At 50.1% G+C, this 21632-nt stretch overlaps 1 pseudogene; it reads left to right on the forward strand.

The window, feature by feature from the left end:
- Positions 1-21632, forward strand: part of LOC136303663 (uncharacterized) — a 265948-nt pseudogene that overhangs the window by 75191 nt on the left and 169125 nt on the right.

Here is a 21632-nt window from a genome sequence, read left to right on the forward strand (position 1 = left end):
GCCAGGCTCGTCCCCACGGCCAGCACCAAAGCTGCTGCCGGCTCCAGAACAGCCCCGGGAATGCCCCGTTGTTCCCAAAGGGAAGCGGCTGTTCCCCGTGGGACAGCCCAGGCCCACGAGGCCCCTCGGGGCCCGGCACAGGGGGAGCTGCCCCTTCCCCACCCACCTGCCGGGGCTCCATGGCTGTTCTGGCAGCTGCCGGGTTGCAGTTACACACCCGGGGCGGTTGGAGAGCCCTGCCCCGGCCCAACTGCCCCGGCCCAACTGCCCCAGACCCCGCCCAGGCCCGGCCAGCCCGACACTGTTAGGAAAATTAATCCACAAACGCCAGAGGTTTATGTCCAAAAAGGAGACTAAGGAGTCCTTTTACTGTATTCAGATTAAGGGAGAGGCCATGGGGCATTCCCCCTGGGCTCCCTCAAATTTTGGAGGACGCAGCCTCCTGTTTATCCTCATTTCCTGGCCGCATTTCCCTCTCTCTTTCTCCATTGGCTGAGGTACTTGAGAGTTACAGACTTCCCGGAGTGCCTAATACCTAAAATTCCCCTTTAATGTATAACTCCCCTTTTAATTTTTAATTCTTACGGAATTTATGGGTTTCCCCCATTGTTTCTTTCCTCTTTCAATATCCAGTTTCATTTATCAGCAAACCTACAGTTTGTTTGTAAAGGCAAATATCTTCTTTTCCATTCATCAATCAGTGGAATCCTCCCCATTGTTTCTTTCATCTCTCAGTGCTGGTTTTATCTACCAGAAGATCCTCCACTGCTAGTTTGTAAAGACAAGTCTGTCATTCCTCTTGTTATAAATGCATATTAGAAAGTGGGCTTTTCACAAATATTAAAATGACCATTATCTGTATAATTATACTGTATTGTGTTTTATTAATAGAGTTTAGAAAGGTGATGAATGTATTTTCTGATTGTGACATAGGGTGAATAGTAAAAAGACTGGTTTTTTTTTCTCTTTGTAATATCTGAACTGACCAAACCAGAAGATGCAGAGAGAGAAGATCCTTCTACATTGCTGAAATTGATAAGACCGAGACAGTGGTGAAACAAAGGCTACAAGAGAGAGTTCATTGATCTTCTGGTATCAGAAAAACTCCCAGGCACCAACAAGGACTTCTATCTAATAAAATGATTATTTAGTACAGTGGGGCAAGTTTCGAAGGAAGGGGGGCCAAAAACCAAAACGACATCTGGACTCAAAAGAATGTTTGAAAAAAAACGCATATGTAAAAGGTTAATCCTTAAAAACAAGGATTTTGAAGGAGTGAGTGTCCTTTTCCGGGGAGGCACCCTCGGCCGAGATACCTTTGCTTTCCTGTCTCCTAAACTGTCTATTTTTTTTTTAATTAAACTTATAAATTTTTCCAAGAGAGCGAAACTCATTTTTTCACACTCTCAACACAGACGGGGCGCACTGGGCAGTGCTCCTGCTCCTCAGCTGCTGCTCGGCAAGGCAGGGATGGCTCCGGGCTCAGCTGCACTGGGGGCACTCAGGAGCTTCCAAACCAACCCCTCCTTCCCCTGCCGGGGTTCCTGCTGTGAAATGTGGGGTTGTGTTTCCTGTCAGGTAAAAAAAAAAAAAAAAAAAAAAAAAAAAAAAAAAAAAAAAAAAAAAAAAACCAAAAAGTGACCAGTGTAGTTGTTTTGAAATATGTCGAATGCGGCCACGGGACAGTTTTGAAAACGAGTTTTAATAACCAAACAGGAAAAAGAGCATGGAAAGAGGCTTTTTGGACAAATATTTTGCATGCTTATACGTGAATAATGTGAGTTTTAAAGTTCTCACAATATAAGTTTAAAGGGTTTTTTTAGACCTTTAGCATGTAGGATAGAAGAATGCATAAGTATTATTATTTGCTTTGAAACAAAATTATTGTAAGCTTTGAGCTGCTTTGTAGTGAGAGGTTTTGACCTACAGCTTTAGGATATATAAAAGGAGTGGTAACCACTAAATAAAAGAAGGAAGTGAGCTTATCCTAAGCTAAAAAAACTGAGGATCCTGGAAAGGAAAACTGGACCCCATCATCACAGATGCATGATCCTGGGAGGGGAAGCCAAGCATCACCATCACTGATGTATGATTCTGGAAAGAGAAAACGGACATCACCATCACTAATTTACCACCTTGGGGTAATAGAAATTCGATGTCACCAATAGGAACTGATCACAATGGGGTATGGAAATCGGACTTCACAAATAGAAACTAGGAGGAAACCACCAAAAAAACCTGCTGAGTAGTGCTTTATGAAGATGGGCAATAAATACCAGCAAAATTCAGCATTCGGGAACCCCCCACTGTACCCAGCACGCTGCTTTGCTCACATTTTATCATTTGAACTAATGAATTGATAAATTGATTGTTGCTCGATATATTGGCTGAGTGAATCTCTTGTTCATTACAATGCAGCCAGGCACTGGGCTGGGCTGGTGCTTCCAATGACCCCAAAGCCCATTTTCCTGTGGGAGCAGCAGCTGTCACTGTGCAATTGGTGGCTGGAAGGGACGTCACCCAGGTCCAAACACTTCTGTCATTGCGGGCCCGGGTTTCAGAGCCGCTGTGCACAATTCTGACAAAGTTCATTGCAGGCTTTGGGGTCAATCACTTTGGGAACCAAACTCAGAATTGGTAACAGCTCTCATCTTGTCTCCGGCTGGTGTTGGCCAGAATTAGATTTAAGATTTGTTTTAGATTTTCGTGTGAAAGGGCATTCCAGTGTGTTCTGTCTGCAAATATTGCAGGCAAGTGGCTAATTTTATTTAAGCCTTACCTTCAAGCCTGGGAGTTATCTGACTTTAGTGAAAGTCATTTTTAAATGCACCTCAAAGCTTAAATAACTCAAAGCATCTTTCTTCCCAGGCAGAATATAATCAGTCTTTGGTGCAATCTGCCTTAAAGAAATGGAGGATGACCATGGAAAATATCTTGGAAAATATGGATTCATTCATTTGCTCCCATTCTGAATGGCCAGTGGGACAAACCCTGCTGTGATTTGGTGCAGAAACTCAAGTCAGATTTCTTTTGTACCTCTGAACTTGCAGGATGATTTGATTGTTTTTTCAGGAGCTTCATGACAGTAAATAAAAATGAGGTTTGTCTTTTTGGTATAGTGGGGGGGTCTTTTTTATTTATTTATTTTTATTTTTTGAGACTCTTAAATCTTGCACTTTATTAATAGCGGCTCCAGTAAAATTAAGATAAATCCTTCATTGCACTGCTCACATGTTAGAAAGTGAGGGTTCATTCCAATTCATTTTATTGCCTGAGCTCTTCTAGTCCAAGTGCTTGAAGCTTGTTTTTGAACGTTGTTGACTTTCTCAGCTTTTGTTAATACTTGTGATTTTATAGCGAAATGTTCTTGGGCGGGATTTTGCAGGATTCTGGAATCTGCTATTTAGTCTTGGGGTTTTTAATGCTGGGTCAGAACTGAACTCGGCATTTTGGGAGGGGACCTGTCAAACCCAGCGGGGCCGGGACCCGTGGGGCTGTGAGGGGTCCCTGGGCAGGACCTGCCCGAGGGGCACCACCTGCAGGGGTCGTGGAGGATGTGGGAATCATTTGTTGTGTCCGGCTCTTTTGCATGTTCCACCTCTGGAGCTGGGTGGGCTTCTGGGGTTCTGCTTGTTAGTTTGTTTCTTTTGTTGCTGGTGGTTTTAGTTTGGGGTTTTTATGGGGGTTTTTGGTTGTTATTATTTTTAACTAATACCTTTTCTGTTTTATGATTAGCAGAAACCCTTCCGTGCCTGTTGGCAGCCAGATCTAGGGTGAAAGGAGGTGGAAGTTGGTGCAGAGGAGCTGTAACATCACTACAGAACTCAGTGGACAAGTCTCATGTCACAGAAAGTGAGGCAGGTCCCAGGTGGTCACTGAGACAAAGGGCCGGGGCTGGGGGAGATGGGCAGAGTTCTCCATCCCGTCTTGGGCCATGAGGAACTGTTTCTCCATGGGTCCTTAGGATATCCTTAGGATACCCTGGATCGGTGTCAGCTGCACAATGCTGTTATCATCCCTTCAAAATGGGCATTGGAACCTTCATCTCACGTCCTCGAACCTCTCTAATTAGCTGTACAAGTCTTAAAGACTTGACAAAGGGCTGGGAAGGTAACGACTCATTAGGCCTTTCTTCCTTTGAATGAGCCCTGGGGTGGATTTGGTGTCCTGAGTCCAGGATCCTCAGATCCTGACAGGAGACAGCAGCAGTCCCTCAAGAAATCCAAGTCAGAAGAAAAACCCAAAGAGCCTTGGAGCCTTAAGAGTTGCCACTGAAAGCCCTTTCTGATGAAGCCTCCCCAGGGCCTCGTTACAGCTGGGAATTGGAGGCTGTGATTGCAGGCAGAGGCACTGGGCACTGGCTCTGGTGCTGAGCAAACCCTTTGTTTGAGGGAGCGGAAGGGCCAAGGCCTGAATCCTGCTCCCTGGGACGGGCGATCCTGTCCCTCCCAGAGCCCAGGGCTCTCCCTGGAGCAGCCTGGGCTGTGCTGGGCCATGCCCAGGGAAGGACAGCAGTGTCACGGTGCCCAGCGTCCCCAGGGCCGCAAGGACACAGCCCCAGTGCCACAAGGACAACCTGTCTCCTCACAGACCTTACTGGGGCAGACGACTGCCATGGCCAAGGGCACCAAGAGCTCAGGCACTTGCAAAGCTCTTGGGGAAGGACCCTCTGGGCAGGCAAGGACAGGGAGTCCTCTTTCCTCATCCTCCTCATCCTCTCTCAAGCCCTCAGCCCAGCCCTGATTGCTCTCTCACCACTGGCCCGGGTTTGGCTTCCCTTGCCCTGCCTGTGGCCTTTCTGAGCCGTGGTAATCCTGCCCAGGCCAGCAGTGCCATCGAATGAGTCTCTCCCTTCCCTAAGCTGCGCTGGCCTTCTGCTCCTCACACTGTCATCCAAGGGATCCCACCAGAGGCAGAGATTTTTTACACGGAGGGTGGTGAAAGCAAGGAACCGGCTGCCCAGGGAGGGGCTGGATGCCTCATCCTTGCAAACATCCAGAGCCACGCTGGACGGGGCTTTGAGCAGCTCGCCCTGGTTGGAGATGTTCCTGCCCATGGCAGCTGGTTGGGCTCGATGGCCTTTAAAGGTCCTTCCCCACCCAACCCATCCTATGATTCCATCATTCCATGATCCCCTTAGCAACTGTGCTTCAGGATGAGCCATCCTCACCCATCCCAGCTCTCAGGAGGGACCTTGAGTGCAGGGGGACCTTGGCACCCTCAGAGATTTTGCCAATGTAAACATCCTGACGATTTCCCCTAATCCCTGAACTCCTAGGCTGAGACTTCAGGAATGTAGTCAAAACAAAGAGGTCTCAACCTAAGGAGACAAATTCAAACCAGATGGATTTTGGAGACCCAATTCTGCATTAATGCAGATGTATTTAGCTCATCAGCCTGGCTTCAAGGAGATTCTGCAGAGTCTAGAGCCGTGCCATGGACAAGCCCAATCCCTCCCAGAGGAAGGCTGACATGCCCACAGGAGCCCCAGTGCCCACTTGTGCCAGAGCTCCAGGATGGGCGAGAGTCCCTCAGCAGGACCTTCTATTCCTGGACACCTCCTGGTGCTTCCTCTGCCCTTCCCAGCATCTCTCAAACCCCTGGGAGCTTTGCTTTTGGTTTCATCCCTACATCCTGGGGCGAGGTGTGCTAAATCCCTGCTTTGCAACTTGCCCCGTTTCCATCTCTTGTTTGCTGCCTCTCTGTCCTGGAGTTGTGCCTGTTGAGCCAGGCAGCCTCGGGAGAATGATGCCTATTTCATGGGGATTTGGAGGGATCCTTCTTGTCCTGGCAGGAGGCTTTCCTGCAGGACCTCTTAAGATTTCCTGAGCTCCTTCAGCCTTCAGACCTGCCTTTGCCATGGCACCTCTTGTGTCCCAGAACATCAAATTCTTCTCCTCTGCAGTGCCCTGGCCCACGCTCTGCTGCTGGCCTTGCTCACTGCCTTTTGGCACCTGAGACCCCACGATTTCACTGTCGTGACAGCCAAGGGGGACACTGCTGAGCCCATTCCTGACCAGCTCCTCCCTGTTGGTCAGCTCCAAGTCCCAGTGAGAATCACCTTTCTTAGCCCACCCAAGAAGTTGTCCAAAACTCCTTCAGGCCGTTGGCACCCCATTGCTTTGCCTGGCCAGGGAATGCCAGGACAATTACAGTCCTCCATAGGAACCTGCTCCTTTTCCTGGGGACGTGGGACCACCTCTGGCATCTGTGCCTGGGTATTTACCTGGGACCAGCTCACTCCTGCCCTCTGTGCTCATTAATTCCCATGGCAGCTGAGAGAACACACTCACACACAGGTGTCTGGTCTGGGCACACACGTACAGAGGCAAGAGGAAACTCACCTGCTGTGGCTCAGTGGAAGGTATGGGATGGGAACTGGGTGTTCCTCCAATGCTGGGAACGCAAACCCAGGATGAGATGCCTCCATTGGTGGGAGGGTTAGGGTTAGCGTTAGGGTTATCCCTCGCATCTGGTGGGAGGCAGAGAGAGGGGAAAGGCAGTCTGGGCTGGGAGTACACAGGAGAGCTCCCTCGGAGCCAAGGCTTGGCAGCCCCTGCCATGGTGAGTGTCTGCCTGCAGGGCAGTGCAGCTGCCTGGAATGATGTCCCAGAGCTGGCACAGCCCCCAGCCTGCAGCCTCCCTGCTGCCCTGCCGGAGGCACGGGGTGTGTGGGCTCCCTGGGCATGGCTGCAGGCTGGGAAGCTTCGTGTGCCACCAGCGGTGCCCAGGCAGGAGAGGGGGCTTCTGGTTTCAGGAGGGTCTCTGTGGGTCTGGTCTTCTCCCAGCTCTACATCACCTCCAGGACATTGCTGAGGGCACTTTGCAAGGGAAAGATCAAGGGAGGGATCACTATAAAGATAAGGAGCTTCCCTGAGTCTGTGATTTCAATTTCATGCTCTTGGGGAATGGGGAAGATGCAAAAGGAGCTCTCCTTGAACAAGTGACTGAGAACCCCGAGCTGTGACTTGGAGTGACCAGCAGGTCTGATTGAAGACTCTGAAAGTGCCTTCAGCAGCTGCTCTGCTGACAGAAGCACAAGCATCACCTCTGCTGGACCCACCGGGTTGTTGTGCCCTGCCCTTTCCCACCTGCAAACAGGGAGATGTGTCCAGCCAGCCCTCTGCCAACAGGCAGGTTTCTGGAGGGCCATGGTGAGTGCAGGGATGTTGTGCTGGACTCTCTGAGTGCTGACAGAGGGAAAAAACAAAAAGCTTCCCTAGAGTAAAAACCCCAGGCAGCAGAGATCACGGAATGAGGGGAAACTGTGACCAGAAATGCTGTGTGGGGGAGACTTCAAAGAACCCCGTGTGACTCCCTCCAAGGCTCTCTGGCATTGCCTCATCTGTTTTGTCACTCTAGGCCTTCCACATACCATCAAAACAGACAATGGAGCTCAGAGCAAACAGCTCAGAGCAAACCCATCACTTCTTACAGCAGCGGGGCGTGTCTCACCATACAGCCATTCCACACTCGCCCACAGGGCAAGCTATTGCCCATAAGACCTTGAAAACTGTGCTTGAGAAACAAAGAAAGGGAGAACTGGAGCGCCCTCACAACAGACTAACCAAGGCCTTATACACTCTCAATTCTTTAAATCGTGATGATAAAGGACAAACGGCAGGTGAGAGGCAGAGCTTCTTTGACACAAAGCCTCATCCCAAACCTCCTGTGATGATAAAGGACTTACTGATTGGAGAATGGACTTCTTGACATGGGGAGAGGTTATGCCTGTGTCTCCACAGGCCACTGAGTTAAATGGATTCCCTCAGCGTGTGTGCGGCCTTTTGTCTCACCCTCCCGATTCTATGTGCACATAGTTACAAGGTTGTATGCCTGTGTTAGGTTTTGAAAGGTTGCTATAGTTCTGACTGTTACCACTGTTATTAATGTCTTAGAAGTTGTTTGGGTTTTTCCTAGCAGGCTTCTGTTAATAGTTATTCTTGTTACCACTGTTGTTAACGTCTTAGAAATTGTTTGGGGTTTTTTTAGCAGGTTTTTGTTGCTTAATTAAAAAAGAGGGGGGAGACGAAGGCTTTGGTTTATAACTGTAGAAGTGTTTAAGGTTTGTTCTCACGGGAAGGCCCCGTGGGAAAGGCACAGCTGCAGGCTGCATGGTTGGAAATCGCTTGAAGGATGAGAGGCAGCCGGGAGTGAGGCTGGAGAGACGCGTGGACAGAGCAGGACGGTGACCGGATGGTGGAACCTGCGGGCAGCAGCACTGCAGCTGGGCCAGCCAGCAGGTGCCTTCCTTCTGCTCACTTCTGTTGGGTCTCAGTCTAGTTACAGTTATGTCCGGTACAGAGAAAGGTACATAAAGGGGGAGATTTCTACAATCAGGTGATCTCCTTTGGGGGTCTGTGTCGCTTTGCCTTGTTACACAGACTACTGAAGAACTGTTATTCCTTTTCCCATCTCTTTGCCTGAAAGCCCCTGAATTTCAAAGTTAGGATAATTCGGAGGGAAGGGGGTCACATTCTCTATTTCAAAGGAGGTTCCCGCCTGCTGTGGCAGACTCCTGTCTTTCAAACAGGGACAAGTGCCACGTCCATTCTTTCTTTAACACGTCCATGGATGGGGACTCCACCCCCTCCCTGGGCAGACGATTCCAGTGCCCAATCACTCTTTCAATGAAGAATCTTTTCCTGATGTCCAACCTCAACTTTCCCTGGCACAGCCTTAGGCTGTATCCTCTCCTTCTGCCAGTGGTTGCCTGGGAGCAGAGCCCAACCCCCACCTGGCTGCAGTCACCTGGCAGGGAGTTGTAGAGTGTGATGAGGTCTCCCCTGAGCCTCCTCTTCTCCAGGACGAACAACCCCAGCTCCCTCAGCCGTTCCTCACAGGGTTTGTGCTCCAAGCCCCTCACCAGCCTCATTGCCCTTCTCTGGACACACTCGAGCACCTCAATGTCCATCCCAAACTGAGACACCCTGAACTGGACACAGCACTCAGTGTCCATCCCAAACTGAGACACCCTGAACTGGACACAGCACTCAGTGTCCATCCTAAACTGAGACACCGTGAACTGGACACAGCACTCAGTGTCCATCCTAAACTGAGACACCCTGAACTGGACACAGCACTCAGTGTCCATCCTAAACTGAGACACCCTGAACTGGACACAGCACTCAGTGTCCATCCCAAACTGAGACACCCTGAACTGGACACAGCACTCAGTGTCCATCCTAAACTGAGACACCCTGAACTGGACACAGCACTCGAGGTGTGGCCTCACCAGTGCCAAGCACAGGGGAAAATGGTCCCTTGCGTGCAGGAGGTTCTGTCAGGTCACAGGGGAACATTGGTGCCGTGTTGGCCCAGAGCCTCACAGGGCTCTCCTGAGCTCCACGAGGCCCCTCTGTGTCACACTCTGCAGCCTTGGTGCCATGAGGTGCCATAACCTCACTCTGCTCTCCCGGGCTCCCTCTGGCCCTTCTGTGTCCCAAGGGACACTTGGTTCCATCAGTCTCCACTGTGTCACAAAGCTCTCCTGGCTCCCACGGGGCCCAGCGGTGTCACACGGGGGCCTGGGTTCCACCCTGAGCTCTGGCAGCTCCCCGTGGCCCCGGGGCTCCGCGAGGCCCAGCTCTGCCAGGGCTGACACCTGCTTCAGAGAGGTTCCATCCCGTCCCTCGGCTCTCCTGGGCTCCCTCAGGCCCCGCGGTGTCACACCAGCCCCCGGCCCCCCGCGGTGTCCCCAGGCCCCTCGGTGCCATCAGGGGGTGGCTCGGAGCTGCTGCCCCCTCAGCGGCTGGGGGAGAGGCCGCAGGGACAGCGTGCAGACAGTGCCACCAGCCCTGGTGTCCCGGTGTCCCCACGCCTGGGCCTGTCCCTGACACGCTCCGGGCGTGGATCCCCCCGCTGAGTGCTCAGGCGACAGCGGCGACACCGGTGCTACGGCAAGGCCACGCCCCCTTCTGCTTTGGCCCCACCCCTTCCACTCTGCTGCCTCTGAATTGGCTGCTGGCCTGTTGGCCCCGCCCCTTCAGTGTTCCCATGGCAATGGCAACACTTCCTCATTAGCATAACCCCCTTCCTCATTAGCATAACCCCCTTCTTCATTAGCATAAACCCCGCCCCTGCGCCTCAGCACCGCCCCCGTTGGGGGTCCAGGGGCTCCCCCCGCCCCCGCAGTGGGGATGGTGCCCCAAAAGTGCCGGGGGTCGTGACCCCCCCAAGTGTTTGGGTTCTGCCCCATAAGTGCCATGGGGGTCGGGGGTCTGCCCGATAAGTGCCTGGGGGCAATTAGAAGGTGCTGGTGGTAATTAATTAGCCAAAGGTGGGTTTAATTGGTCCTGGTTAATGGCGAGGTAATTGATTAATTGATTGGCGTTAAGCATTAATTGTTCCCAGTGTGGGAGGGGAGGGGTAATTATGCTTCGGGGACTCGATTGGAGGGTGGGGGAGCTTTGGTCCCAGCTGCGGCGGTTGGGGGGCCCAGGGGGGGTCTATGGGGCAAGGCTGGGGGGCTCTATGGGGCGGGGGGGTTTGGGGGTCATCCCCAGCCCAGGAATGTTTTTGGGGGGCTGGAGTGTGTTGGGGGCGAGGGGGGGTCAATGGGTCGGGATTGAGGGGTCCATGGGGTAGGATCGGGGCGATTATGGGGCACGGGGGGTCCCGTGGGGCACCAACCCCCAGCCCAGAGCCCTGGAGTGTTTTTGGAGAGGCCCCTGCGAGGGTCCCCCCCCTGGGTCCGGGGGTCCAGCCGTGGGTCAGGAGTGGGGGTCGGGCCCGGGGGGCGGCACCCACCGATAGGTGCCCTCGTACAGGAACCCCGCCCGCCGCAGCAGCTCGTCCGCCTCGGGGGGGCCTTGGCTGGGAAAGGGGGGACACGGGGTCGGGGGGAGCCCCGGGACCCCCCGAATCCCCAGTGAGACCCCCGAGATCCCCCAAATCCCCAGGACCCCCCGAATCCCCAGTGAGACCCCCGGGATCCCCCCAAATTACTGGGACCCCCCAAATCCCCAGTGAGACCCCCGGGACCCCCCAAATCCCCAGGACCCCCGAATCCCCAGTGAGACCCCCGAGATACCCCCAAATCCCCAGGACACCCCGAATCCCCAGTGAGACCCCCAGGATCCCCCCAAATCCCAAGTGAGACCCCGGGATCCCCCCAAATCCCCGGGACAACCCAACCCCCCAGTGGAACCTCCAGGATCCCCCAAATCTGCAACAGGACCCCCGGACCAGCCCCTCCCCCTCAGGTGTGTCCCCCAGACCCCCAAATTCCTGCACCAGGTACCCGCCCCCCCCCGCCCTCCCAGGTTCTCCCCCAGGTACTCCTCAGCCCCCCAGGCCCCCCAGTCCAGCCCATATCACCCCCAGCCCCCCCCAGGTGCCCCCCCGTCTCACCTGCCGTAGGGGTAGGGGATGGGGGGCTCGCGGCGCTGCTCGATCTGGTGCAGGAGGGGGGTGAAGATGCGCCAGGCCTCACGCATCTCGTCACTGCGGGGGGGGAGACACCCCAAAAAACTGAGCTGGGGGACCCCAAAACTCCCCCAAACCTCACCTGGGCTCACCTGGGCTTTCCCCAGGGTTACCTGGGAAACCCCAGGGCTCACCTGGGCCCCCAAAATGGTCCCACCTGTCCCTCTAAACTGGTCCCACTGGCCCTCCCCAAGCTGGACTCACCTGTCCCCCTCGCGTCCCACCTGTGCCCCCCCAGACTCTTCAGCTCCTCCAAAATGGTCTCACGTGTACTGGTCACCTGACCCCCTACATCCCACCTGTCCCCATGTCTTACCTGTGCCCTCCCCTCTATGTCCCACCTGATCCCAAGTCACACCTGCCCCCACGACGTCACATCTGTCACTGTGTCTCACCTGTCCCCACCATGTCCCTCCTGTCCCCAGTCCTGTCACTGTGTCCCACCTGTCACCACCATGACCCACCTGTCCCCACCATGCCCTCCCTGTCCCCAGGAGTCACCTGCCCCCATGTCCCACCTGTCCCCCATGTCCCCCCTGTCCCCAGGTGTCACCTGTCCCCTCTCACCTGTGCACAAAGTGCATTTGGTTCCCACAGATGACGTCCAGCAGCAGCCTCTCATAGGCGTCCGGCAGCTTCACATCCTGGGGGGCACCGGGGTGGTCGGGGGTGGGGGTCTGGGGGCACCCCCAGGTGTGGGGGACACCCCCAGGTGTGGGGGGACACCTGGGCTTTGGGGGGATCCTGCCAGGTGTGGGGTTTGGCAATTCTGGGGGCTCCTCTGGGTTTGAGGTGGCCCCAGGTGTGTGGGGAACACCTGGGATTTGGGGGTACCCAGGTGGGTTTTGGGAACCCCTCCAGGTGTAGGGACCCCCCTGAGATGTGGGGTGTCCACCCCCGGTTTTGGGGTCTCAACACTACAATTTTGAGTCTCAGTGTTGCGATTTTGGCGTTCCAGCCCCGTTTCTGGGTGCACAAACCCCATTTTGGGTCTCAATGCTCCATTTTCATGTCCCCAACCCCCGTTTTTGGGTACTAATGTTAGATTTTTGGGTCCCCAAACCCCGTTTTGGCTCTTGGTGCTCCATTTTCATGTCTCAAAACTCCATTTTTGGGTCCCTAAACCCCATTTTTGGGTCTCAGTGCTCCATTTTTGTGTCCCCAAATCCTATTTCCCTATCCCCACCCCAATTTCTGTGTCCCCAGCCCCATTTCTGTGTTCCCAAACGCCATTTTTGTGTCCCCAAACTCCATTTTCATGACCCCACCCTCATTTCTGTGTCCCCACCCCCATTCCCGTGTCCCCACCCCCATGTCTCCACCCCCGTGTCCCCGTTCCTATTTCCCCATTCCTGTGTCCCCAGCCCCATTCCCGTGTCCCCGCCCCTGTGTCCCCAGCCCCATGTCCCCAACCCCATTCCCATGTCCCCATTCCCGTGTCCCCATTCCCATCTCCCCACTCCCATCTCCCCATCCCCGTGTCCCCGTGTCCCCAGCCCCATGTCCCCAGCCCATTTGGGGTACCTTGTAGCGGCTGCCGTAGGTGAGGTCGAGCTCGGACTCCTCGGGCCACAGGAACATTCCGGGTTTCTTGGTGTTGAGTTTGGCATAGACGGCCTCGCGCGGCTGCACGCGCACCACCAGCTCGTTGCGCTTGCACTGCTGGGCGAAGATGTCCCCGGGCACCTCCCGGAACTGCAGCCGCACCTCGGCCTTGCGCTCGTTCAGTGCCTTCCCGCAGTGCAGCACGAACGGCACGCCTGGGGACAGTGACATCGTTGGCATCATCATTGTCATCATTATCAATGTCATCATTGACATCATCATCATCATCATCATCATCTATCCAACATCGTCAACATCAACATCCCAGCAGCGCAGCACGAACGGCACACCTGGGGACAGTGACATTGTTGGCCCCATCAATATCATCATTGGCATCATTGACATCACTGTCATCACCATCCCAGTGCCTTCCCACAGCGCACCATGAATGGGATGCCTGGGGACAGTGGCACTACGATTGTCATCATTGTCATTGTCATCATCAACATCATCATTGTTAGCATTGTCAATATCATCATTGACATCATCAACATCATCAACATCATCAACATCCATCAACATCGTCAACGTCATCACCATCCATCAACTTCCCAGCAGCGCAGCACGAACAGCACACCTGGGGACAGTGACATCATTGCCATCATTAGATTGGCACCGTCAATATCATCGTTGGCATCACTGACATCACTGTCATCAACATCCATCACCATCCCAGCGCCTTCCCACAGCGCAGCACGAACAGGATGTCTGCGGACAGTGGCATTGTCATTGTCATCATTGTCATCGTCAATATCATCACTGGCATCATTGACACCACCGTCATCGACATCCATCACTATCCCAGCACCATCCCGAACGGGACACCTGGGGACAATGGCACTGTCGTTGTCATAATTGTCATTGTCATCGTCGTCATCATTCTTGTCATTGTCAATGTCATCATTGACATCATCATCAACATCTGTCAACATCATCACCATCCCATCACCTTCCCGGCAGTGCAGCACAAGCAGGATGTCTGGGGACAATGGCATCGTCATTGTCATAATTGTCATCGTCAATATTATCACTGGCATCACTGACATCACTGTCATCGACATCCATCAACATCCCAGCACCTTCCCACAGCGCGGCATGAACAGGATGTCAAATGACAGAGGCACTGTCATTTTCATCACTGTCATTGTCATCATCAACATCATCGTCTATCGGTGACTGATGGATCTTGTGCATTCCCACAATTGTCATCATTGTCATCATCAACATCATTATTGTCATCACTGTAAATGTCACTATCAACATCAGTGTTGTTTGTCATCATGGTCAATGTCATCACTGGCATCAACATCCATCACCATCGTCAACATCATCACCATTGTCTTGGTTTGGGAAGACAGGTATCTGCCAGGTAATGAAACATTAATTTTGAAGAATTAAAGATTTTAGTTAAACCAGATATTGCTGAAGTAAGACAGATAGACTTCCCTTTTGATAAGCAGAAGCCAGATTTAAGGAACTGATAAATCATGAGGCCTGTCAACTTATGTTTGTGTATTCTGACTAATCAATAGGCTTCAAGAAGGACAATGAATTCATAAATCAAATACTCCTGGGAAAACAGGATTCAGTTGTCACACAACACTAAAAGGTTAAAAAGTCAAAGCGAAGAAGACTCACTTACTTCATCATTTTGAGACCCTGCCCCATAAAAAGAACCACCGACCCATTTCAAGGAACAAACCATGCGTGCTTAATAGCTTTTGGCTAATTACCATACGAGGCGGGGAATGGGATGTACTAAAGTCATGAATATACATTTGTGTTTTGGGTATTCAATACTTCTGTACATAAAAAGACCCTGTGATCTTCTGTGAGCGCGCGTGTTTGGGAGCTATCCCGCACGCTGCCCGGCGTCGTAATTAAACATACACTTTCTAACTTTAAACTGTTAGAGAGTCTTTTGTCTGTCATAGTTGGATATTGACATTGGGGCGATATTCATATTTTTTTAAGAATTGATTTTGGCGAGCCAGCCAGGAGACGCTCTCTCTCGCCGAGGGGGCCATCGGGGTCTAGGACCCTTTTGGGCGCCCCCCAGGATTTTCTGGGTAGAGGGCTCCTGCGACCCCCCTGACACCCCTGGAGACAGACCAGAGCCTGCTGGAACTACGGACAAAAAGGTATGTTTAAAAAATAAAATAAAGAACAAATACTGAAGACAGGTACCTTTGAATAGAGGCAGCTTGTAAGTCATAAGAGACGTCTTATGCAAAACAGAGGCCTGAATGAGTTTTGGAAAAACTCCGCCGAGTATTGTAGATGGTTGTTTTGTTTCCAGGTAAAGAACCTGGTAGTTGGTGGCTGCATCCCGAGTGGAGGGGCAGCAACGGCGGCAGCAGAGCCGCCGGTCTTGAGTCTTGTTGGTTTTAAAGCAGTACTAGCTCCGGTTTCGGCTTGTAGCTTAAAGGTGCACCTTGCTAATGCATAATCTGAGGGGCTAGCCTGAGTTTTGAGATGCAAAGGGTCCCGTTTTGAGTCGTGGTCCCGTGCGCCGGATGTGTGTGTATTGCAGACAGACCTGTGTCTGTTTGGTGATCCCGAGGTTTTGTGATTGCGAATCAATTTTGTACCGTTTGTGTTGCGGTTTGTGAAAGCTTGTGAAGTAGTCATTTCGGTTTGTGTAATTTTGGAATGTGCTACTAATCTCTGTGTTTTTGGAAATTCTGCAACACGGAAGAGATTTTAAAACTCCCGCTCATTGGCGGAGGGATACCTCTGTCGGAGAAGGCGGAGGGATTTGGGAAGGCTGTGTGCTAGTTTTGATCGTTTAACTGATAGTGTGACTTCAATTAGTTTGTTGTTCAGTAGAAAAGCGCCGTGAGTGAATAAGCTGTTTACTGTTTATAGAGAGAGAAAAAAAAAAAGGGGGGGGGGGGGGGAACAAAAGAGGCAAGGAGGTTTTTTTTCGTCTCTTCGCATCCATGCCTGACATAGCCGGTGATCAAGGGTACTTAGTGTCACCTTGGTAGTCAGACAACAGGCTGAACTTACAGCCTAAGGTTATGTTTCCCAGCTCCTTGTAAAACGCCGAGGGATTTTTGGCGAGAGGACGTTTTTGGTTAAATGAAGTATTCTTATCTGTTTGTGAAGTTTGCTATTGCCGGAGTGTGTGATAATATCTTCAAAGTGCTGCAGTCCTCGGCTGCGACTGCAGAAGAGCGAAGGGGGAGTGTGGGATCCAGCCCCGCCCCCGCTTTCCTGCAGGAGGGTCTGTGCTGTGTCCTGGCCGAAGTCTGTGGGATTTTAAGAATGTATTCAGAGTCATAGAGGATCTCCCCCCACCTTGGCTGCTTCCTTTGCAAGCCTAAAACTGTGCCTGACTGATTGGAAAAGTTTTCGTTTGTCTGTTTTTGCTTTTTGTTTGTTTGCTTTAATAAAAAGACGTTTATCCTTTTCTTAACCATAAGTTCTTTTCTCAACAGGTAATGCTTCGAGCCTTATGTTGAAAAAAAATCTTTTTTGCTTTTTATGCCTCGAGCCTTGTTTAGAGTTTTCCTTTCTTGCTTTTTAACCGTAATTCTTTCCTCAACAGCTGAAAGTACAGCTAACTTTCTCCTTTTTAAGGTTAACAAACTAGTTTTTGTTTAGTTTTGTTTCTTTGTTTTTTCTCTCTTGTGTTGATTTTGATATATGCCCAGGAATAGGAGGCACAAGAATTGGGAGGCTGGTTCAGAAGAGTTCCCCTGCCCAAGGAGGGGCTGCTACTGTAATCAGTAGACTGTGCTTCGTGGTGCACTCTGTCAAGGCTCGTGGGTCCAATAAGGGTACAAGTGGCTAGTACCTAAGAGTGGAACTATAAGCCCGTGCAGCAGTAAAATATTTGAGTTGCTAGAAAACGAAATTTCAAAGATCTTAAAGAAACCAGTACAAATTCCTAAAGTTGAGTGTGGCCAGCATATTTTTGTACCAGAAGAATACCAAGTGAAACTTAAGAATTAGAATAAGATCAAAAAGCATTTAAAAAAAAAGAAAAAAAGGAGAGAATTCTTAATAGACACAGGGGCAACATTTTCAGTGCTGAATATGGCCCTAATACCTGTAACCAATGACTATGTTATGGTAAAAGGAGCGATTGGCCAATCTGAAAGAGCTTATTTTTTTGCAAACCATTGAAATATAAATTGGAAAACAATGGGGAATTCATTGATTTTTTTTATATGCCTAAAGCTCCATCTGCACTTTTGGGCAGAGATGTGCTAGAGCAGCTGGAGACAAAAATAATATTTAAGAATGGGAAAATTATTTTGGAGGTAAAAGATCAACAATATGTAGAACTGTTAATCTTAATAATGATAACCAAAGAAATTGAAGTTGCCAATGAAGAAGAGAATTTCAGGAAAATATTAGATCAAGTGTTTCCTGGGGTGTGGGCTTCTGACATACCAAGCAGGGCAAAGAATGCACTATCAGTATAAGTCAAACTTAAAGAAAGAAGGCAGCCAGTAAAAGTTAAACAATAGCCCCTAAAGAAGGAAGACAGAGAAGGGATTAGTCCAATTATTGAAAACATTTGAAGATAGGACTACTAAAAGAGTGTCAGTCTGATTTTAACACTCCTATCTTGCCAGTGAAGAAGCCTAGCAGATCATACAAGCTAGTACAGGACTTAAAGGCTGTTAATAAGATGACTGAAGACTTGTATCCAGTAGTTGCTAAGCCTTATATATTGTTAACTCGTTTAATCCCTGAACTATCCTGGTTTACTGTTTTAGATTTGAAAGATGCTGTCTTTTGCCTCCCTCTCCATGAAGTCAGCCAGAAAATCTTTGCATTTGAGTGGGAGAACCCCAAAACTGGACGAAAAACTCAGCTCACATGGTGTGTTTGCCTCAAAAGTACAAAAACTCCCCCACCATATTTGGGGAAAAGCTTGCAAAGGATTTGGAGTCTTGGGAACCTCCACCAGGAGAGGGACAGTTGCTCCAGTATGTGGATGACCTCCTAATAGCCACCCAGACCCAGGAAACATGTGTGGACTGGACGGTAAGCCTCCTAAACTTTTTGGGCCTGCAGGGGTATCGGGTGTCCCAGAAGAAAGCCCAAATGGTGAGGCAAACAGTAATTTACCTGGGCTATGAAGTGAGTGCTGGACAGAGAACCTTAGGGCAAGATCGCAAAGAGGCAATGTGCCACACCCCAAAGCCTCAGACAGTGAAAGAACTGAGAACCGTCTTAGGCATGACAGGATGGTGCAGACTGTGGATTTATAATTATGGGTTACTTGTTAAACCTCTGTATGCCTTGAGCATGGAAGGAAGCAAAGATCTTCAGTGGCACAAAGAAGCAGCTCGAGCCTTCGACCAGCTAAAGAAAGCCCTCATGTCAGCACCAGCCTTGGGACTTCCAGATGTAAGTAGGCCATTCTTTTTGTTTTCTCACGAGAAGCAAGGGATCGCTTTAGGGATACTAGCACAAAACCTGGGCCCGTATCGAAGGGTAGTTGCCTACCTCTCTAAGCAGCTAGATACGGCAGCTAAGGGGTGGCCAGGGTGCCTCAGAGCCGTTACAGCAGTGGCAGTGAACATCCAAGAGGCACGCAAGTTCACCCTGGGCCAGAAGATGACGGTGCTAGTGTCTCACACAGTGTCTACAGTCCTGGAAGCGAAAGGGGCGCATTGGCTCTCCCCACAGAGATTCCTGAAGTACCAAGCTATACTGGTGGAACAGGATGATGTTGAGATTGTGGTAACTAACATTGTGAACCCAGCTTCCTTCCTCAGCGGAAGTATGGGAGAACCAGTGATCCATGATTGCCTGGAGACCATTGAAGCCACCTGCTCCAGTCACCCGGATCTGAAAGATAGCCTGCTCGAAAATGCCAAGACCTGGTTTACTGATGGGAGCAGCTATGTCGTCAGCGGGAAGAGGCATGCTGGGTATGCAGTTACCACAAGCAGAGAGGTAATAGAGTCCAAACCATTACCAACGAATACCTCTGCACAGAAGGCTGAGATAATAGCCTTAATTCGAGCCCTAGAGCTGGCAGAAGGAAAAAGAATTAATATCTTCACAGACTCAAGGTATGCATTTGGAGTCGTGCATGCCCACGGAGCCATTTGGAGAGAGAGAGGACTGTTAAACTCACAAGGGAAGGGTATTAAACATGCACAGGAAATATTGAGACTGTTGGAGGCAGTACAATTACCTGAGAAGGTAGCCATCATGCATATCAAAGCACACCAGAAGGTGAGCTCGGAACTGGAAGAGGGGAACATGCTGGCGGATAGAGAGGCAAAAGAAGCAGCAAAACGTGAGATACTTGATGAGACAATTGAAGCAGCATTGATTCCAGATGGAAAAATTTCTATTGAGGGTAAGTCAATATCCAATAAAAAGGATAAGAAACTCATTAGAGCAGAAAAGGCAAGTTATAACCAGGAGGGATGTGCTGTAACAGAAGAAGGGAAACTTGTAGTACCCTCCTATTTGTTGTGAGCATTAGTACAGAGGGAGCATGAGAAAACACACTGGGGAATAGATGCCCTGTATAACCATTTAAAAGAAAGGATCATGGCCAGGAAATTGCAGGGCACAGTGATACAAGTAACTTGTCAGTGTAGCCTTTGCCTCCAAACTAACCCCAAAAATACTCCAAAACCTAAAGTGGGACAAATTGGGAAGGGCTGTGGACCTGGGCAACAATGACAAATTGACTTTACAGAGCTGCCCAGGAAGGGAGGATATCGTTACCTATTAGTGTTAACTGATACCTTTTCAGGATGGCCAGAAGCCTTTCCTGCCAGGACAGCTAAGGCCCGAGAACTAACCAAAGCACTGTTACAAGAAATAATACCGAGGTTTGGAGTTCCAGCCACCATATCCTCAGATAGAGGGCCACACTTTATTTCAAAAATTGTGCAGCAAATGAGTAATCACTTGGGAATAGATTGAGAATTGCATACCCCATACCACCCTCAATCTAGTGGTCAAGTGGAAAAATGAACCACTTGATTAAACAACAAATTGTGAGATTGGGGCAAGGAGTAAACTTACCCTGGCCCCAGGCTTTCCCATTGGCATTATTGCAAATTCGGACAAAACCAAGGGCAAAAGAGAAACTAAGCCCTCTTGAAATACTGTATGGAAGGCCATATGCAGTTCAAGAAGGAACAACACCTATGCAAGTAGGGGAAGAGACCCTACACAGGCATAAGGAGGCCCTGAATAGACAACTTAGAGAAATTGAGAAATATGTGGCCGGAGCTCAAAACAGAGAATTAGATGGGCCAGTATGTATATGTTAAGTCTTTCGCAGAAAAGACCTTGGAACCACAGTGAGAAGGACCATTCCAGGTGCTTCTTACTACCTTCACTGCAATCAAGATCAAAGAACAGAAAGCCTGGATCCATCACTCCCGAGTGAAGAAAGCCCCAGAAGGAATCTGGAAGATCACACCAGGAGATAACGAACTGAAGCTGAAGCTCACTCGGAACTACCAATAGATGGACTAATAGTTATCATGGACATTGTGTAGAAAATTGTAATTATTGCAGTAATTACTGTAACTATAACAAGAATCAAGGCAATACCACGTAGGTACAATGTGACTGAGATAAACAAGTGTGAAGCAAGAGCTTACGATGCTTACTCTCATAAGGCTTTAAATAAGATGCTACAAGTCACGAATGCAAGCGTGTGGGAAGGAAGAAATGTGTGGGGTTGTAAGTATGCATTTGTACAGGATGGGTTCCATGAGGCCTACCACCCACCCATGAGACCCATCCGAATTAGTCCTGAATGCTGTGACAAATACTCGAGTAAATGCCCTCAGTTTAGACTCAAAATAGAGGACTGTGCAATAAGACCAAAATTGGGCTGATAATTAACCCAAAGTGGTCTTTAAAACGAGTAGAAATGGGAGTACAAGTAAATAACCAGAATGTGCTCCATCTCTCAAGAACTCCTTTATGGACTGGACCACTTGGCTCCAAAAGAGTATGCCTTCTAATTTTAGAAGTAAGAAGGATCTCACCAGATTGCTAGGAACAAGACTGGGAGTCCTAAATACCATAGATTCAGAAGTACTGAGGAATAAATTAGCCTCAGTAGGGAATGATTTAGTTCAACTACAGCAACCTTTGCAATCCTCTCTACTTGCACTGGGTAACAATCATTGGAAATTGACCCAAATACTACCAGAATGGGAAAACACAGAAGAGCGAGATCATGAGGCAATAATTAATGCGCTAAGTACAGCTAGTGAAAACATTTCGCTGGCTCTAGGGTGTACTCAGGCACAACTGTGGATGCAATCAGTGGCTGCTGCAGTTATCAGAGAAGGTGGAGAGGGAACATTTCCTGCCGAAATTCGCAAAATTGTTTGGGACAATGCCTCTGATATGGAGAAGGAGCTTCAGTCTTGGTGGGTATTGGTCAATTTCACCTATAACCCTGAGACTAGTATAGTGACAGCCTTTGTTTTAACCATACATGATGCCTCAGTGGACCTAATACACCCAATAGTGCCCTTAGGGTTAAACCATGAGGGCGCTGTATTGTACCCTTCTGAACACAGGATGTGGGCAAGAGAAATTGAAGGAAAATGGCAAACTGTTAATCTAGAACCCTGTACTGCAAG

The sequence above is a fragment of the Chamaea fasciata genome, unplaced genomic scaffold (assembly GCF_029207755.1).
Source record: "Chamaea fasciata isolate MVZ Bird 193981 ecotype frontalis unplaced genomic scaffold, bChaFas1.0.hap1 SCAF_40, whole genome shotgun sequence".
Taxonomy (NCBI): domain Eukaryota; kingdom Metazoa; phylum Chordata; class Aves; order Passeriformes; family Sylviidae; genus Chamaea; species Chamaea fasciata.